Here is a 5,040-nt window from a genome sequence, read left to right as displayed (position 1 = left end):
ACAGATTGTAAAAACACACATAAAGGAATTTGTCTAGATATACAAAGAACTCTTAAACTCAGTAATAAGAAAACACAGAGCATGATTGAATAATGGGCCAAAGATCTTAACAGACATCTCACAAAAGAAGATATGCAAATGGTAAATAACCAAATAAAAGGATACTCAATGTCATTTCTCATTAAAGAATTTCAAAGTAAAACAAAAATGAAAGGCTACTTCACATCTATTAGAATGGCTAAGATCCAAAAATCTGACAATGTCAGTTGCTGGCAAGGATACAGAGCAACTGAAACTTTCATTCATTTCCTTTGGGAATGCAGAAAGACATGGCCACTTTTTAAAAAACTGTTTGGCAGTTTCTGGAAAGTTATGCATTTCCTTCCTCTGCCCCGTAAAAAAAAAAAAAAAAAAAAAAAAAAAAAAAAAAAAAAAAAAAAAAAATCCAGGAATCTTCATCCTATATATTTACACTGCTGAAGTAAGTAAATATGTTCATATAAAAAGTTATACATGGTTGTTTATACCAGCTTTACTTCTAATTGCTAAAAACTAGAAGCAAGATGTCCTTCAAAGGTGAATGGATAATTAAATCATATGTCAACAATAGAATATTTTTTAATCATAAAAGGAAATGACTATTAAATCCTGAAACAATATGGATGAGTATTAACTAAATATTACTTCTAAATATTGGCCTCTTTAAGTGGAAGAAGTCAATCTGAAAAAGTAGTGTATTCTGACACCAATTTTATGACATTATGGAAAATCTAAAATTTTACACATGGGTCTAAAGTCAGTAGTTGTCAGGGTTTAGAGTGTGTTGGGGGAATGCTGAATAAATGAAACACAGTAGATATTTAAGGGCAGTGAAACTTTAATGTGTGGAACTATAGTAGTAGATACATGGCATTATGCATTTGTCAAAGCTCATGGAAATTTATAGTATAATTAATGTACTAGTATATGCAAATATTTAGCAAAATCCTTTAGGAGGTCATTGGATTCCAGGATGGAATGCAGAATATGACAAAACAATGTAATGGAATTACAAATGTATAATTCAACCTCACAGAGGAGAGTGGAGCAGGAAAGTACTGACCTATGACTTTGGAAATGATTAGTGCCTGTGAGATGAAAATTTTTTTAAAAAAATGAAAGGAAAAAAAGGGGAAAACTGTACCCAATCACTGAACTCCAGTTATTAAAGTAGTTTCCCATAGGAATATGTGTTAATGATTCTCATACCACTATTCTTAAATGATCTATTATGGATGCAAGAATTCTTAATGTTAAGGTGGGTAGTTGTAGACACACAAGTGTAAGAGGGGAGAATTATCCATATAATAATGTGTTAGAGTTGGAGATGGAAGTATAAGATCATGTTTAATTTTATATTGGTACAAATATTTACATATAGATATATGTGTAGAGATGTGTATATACACTGGATAGTGTGCACATGTATGTCTCATTGCTCGGTAGCTAGTTTGGCCTTAAAATAATGATACCCAGTAGCACTCAGATATTGGTTTCTAATAAAATTACACAACAAAAGGAGTCAGTCAGGTCTTCTGGGAAAATTGTTTGATTTTAGGAGTAGGATGAACCCACATACAGGATAAGTCTGCAACATCTTACAGTATCAGAATATAAGAATGCTAACAAAGAAACAAACAAAAATAAAGCACAACAAAAACTTGTAAACCCAGAATAATAGAATGATGGGGGTACAAGAAAGAGACACAGAGGCAACTGAAGGAACTTTCAGTGACCAGCTGGAACAAGGTGAGCAACAAAATGGATGAAATAACTTTGGATTATTACCCCAGGATAGAACAATCTATGAATTCATGCTAATATTAGTAAGTGATGAATTATAAATCAATAGGAGAGAATAAAGAAAGCTTCCATGTAAAATTACAGATAGTGTGTGGATATTCCACCCTCAGTTCAGTGAAGCCTAACTCCCCACTCCTTCAATGTAACCTTTCAATAGTGACTTCTTCCAAAGAGAACAGTGTGGAAAAGTGGAAAAGGACTTCAGAGATGTTTAATCTGATAAATGCTATTTCATCCAGGTGATCAAAGTCAGCATCAAAAGTCACAAGTCATATCGATAGTGTGTAACCTCTATATATTCATATATAGTTTCATGAAACTAGCATGTAACCTTGTGGCCTTCCCTTCCAAAACAAAATAAAATATAACCCAGTCTAATCATAAGAAGAACTTCAGACAAATCCCAAAATGGACACGTTCTCAAAAACCTGATCAATATTGCTCAAAAAGTTTAAGGTCATCTAAAACAAACAATGTCTGAAAAATTGTCACAGCTGGAAGGAGCTTAAGAAGACATGATTGCTACATGTAATGTGGAAACATGGATGGGATACTGAAACAGGAAAAAAGACATTAGGTTAAAACTAAGGAAATACAAATAAAATTAAAATGTTAATTAAAAATAATGCAATAATTGTTGATCATTAATTATAACAAATGTGCCATAGTAATAATGTTAGTTGTTAACAAGAAAAACCTACATCTGAGAATTTTCTGGACTATCTGCACAATAATTATATACACTGAAAATTTTCTAAAATAAAAACATTTAAAAAGTATATACTATAGAAATATATGAAGTTCAGACATTATGTGACTCTTCTTATAATTCCAACTAGGTAACAACAACTCAGAAACTTAGTTTGCTCCATTCTCTTCCACCAAAGATGTCCCTTCAATGGCAATTTTGAACTCTTCCCATCAATGAAAAAATTAAACAATTTAGTTCCTGTAAAAAATTAGAAAAAGATTCTTTGTTTCCTTCTTCTTATACATAAACATAGCAATTCTGTGACCTCATTATATGACTCAGTGTAGTTATCAACAGTAGAAAACTACAGTATCCAATTATAAAAACCTTAGGAGCCTGACCTGATTTTTCATGCTTTGAGAGTAATAGGTCCTAGTGAAGACTTCTGAAATTTTCAATGAGGTTGTCAGTGTCAAACTGTCACCTCTGCCATTTATCTGTACTAGCCTCTTGTTTTTATCAGTTTTTTCACTGCTCGGACTAAAATACCTGACCAGAACAATGAAAGAGGAGGAAAAATTTATTGGGAGACACCTAGTTTCAGAGGTCTCAATCCATAGACAGCAGGCTCCATTCCTCGGGGCTCGAGGTGAAGCAGAACATTATGCAGAAGATTGTGGTGGAAGGAAGAGGCACACATAATGATCAGAAAGCAGAGAGAGAGACAGAGATAGTGATATTTCCACTTGCCAGATACCCAAAAGCCATGCTCTCCCAAGGTCCCAGCTCTCCAGCCACACCCCATCTGCCTTCAGCTGCCTCTCAATTAATCCCATCAGGTGATTAATTCACTAATTGGGTTAAGGCTTTCATAACACAATCATTTCTTCCCTGAAACTTCTTGCATTGTTTCACATGTGAGCTTTCTGGGGACGCATTACATTCAAACCATAACACCTCTCAAGTCTGCTTCTATGTTCCCAGTTAAAGCCTTAGTCCTTTTGGACTGACTATCTGAAATGGGAAGCAAGTCTGTTTTATGACTCCTTCCAGGATTTAGAATTAAGTTATTATCTTTACATCAAATACCCTGTATGCCTATCTTGCATTTTGGTGGAATTTTAGTGATATCTCTATCCTTCCTCCTGAAACCTCTTATATTGACCCACTGTGTCAACTAGGACTCTATATTAATTTATCTCTCTCAGCTTCATTGTCTTAGAACCAATCCTCCCAGGAGAACAGTCCTGGTCTCAGCTCAGTTTATCATTGAGTAGTCTTCCTTTCCTATCAATTATTACACTTGGAAGCAGGTCTAGGTTCTGTTTCCCTTATCTTGGACCATCTCAATTTTAAAAGTAATGGCCATAATTAAGGCTGAGATAGTTTCATTACTATTAACATGCTCCATTTCTTTACCATAAAGAAATTTTAATTTTTTTCAACATGCAGAATATATTATTAATAGCTCACTTAATTTTCATAACAAATCTCAATGGCAGAAGGTGATATTAGTTTTGCCATGTTACAGATAAGGAAACAGAGGTCTGGAAGGTTTAGACTCACCTCTAAACTCAGGTCTCAGTCACTACAAATTCTGAGTGCTAAGGTATTTTTTTTTTCTATTTGTATCTTTGTTGCTGAAACTTATACAATCAAATCCCAGAATTAATTTACAACATGATATGGTTTTGAATACATCATGCTGATGAAAGCAATGATCAAATGCAACTGAGCTAAATACCTTACTTGCAGTTTCTAAATAGATAGAAATAGATGAATGTAAGTATAACTATATAAATACGTTTGCATAAATATTTTAATTCAATGGAATCAATAGTTATTCTACTATAAATTGTAAACAGTATAACAACATTCAATATATGCTCCCATTACTGCGGCTGTGAGAAAGGAAAAGCAAAACATGGCAATAGGAAAGAAGTGGTGGGTGCATAACAATTGTGGGTAAGTTGAAATCTGTTGTCTTGACTGTTTTGGTTAAATATTTTCATCTCTTACTCTGTAGGAACAAATAGCTCTCATACACCAATCCCATTATTTCAGAGTCTTTTTATGGAGCTTGATAAAGTTTTTTTGTCCATTTCAATGCTACCAATCCATTCAGGAAGTAAAATCAGTTTTCACTTGGTTTTTGTTTTTAGATTTGATAAAAATTCAGTACCGTTTGGGTTATAGAACATATTCTGACCATTTTTGTTTTAAACCTGGAAGCACTACCAGGATGATATATTTAATCCAAAGGTGAAATCAGACAAAATACTTTAGCAGGTAACATCTAAAATAATTCATTAAAATCTTGACTTATGAGGTGGATGCTTTTAGGCTGTGGGCCAGGGAGGCCATATCACAAACAGACGCTTCTGAGTGCTTTCAGACTCAGATCCCATCACCATATATTTGGAGTCTGTGCAGTTCCTGGAAGGTACCTGTCTCCTCACATCTTGGTCAGTTGATCATATGATGTTACTCTTTTTTTGGGAAATTGG

Source organism: Sciurus carolinensis, chromosome 10 (genome assembly GCF_902686445.1).
Source record: "Sciurus carolinensis chromosome 10, mSciCar1.2, whole genome shotgun sequence".
NCBI classification, from domain to species: Eukaryota; Metazoa; Chordata; class Mammalia; order Rodentia; family Sciuridae; genus Sciurus; species Sciurus carolinensis.
Note: the sequence above shows the minus strand (reverse complement) of the source record.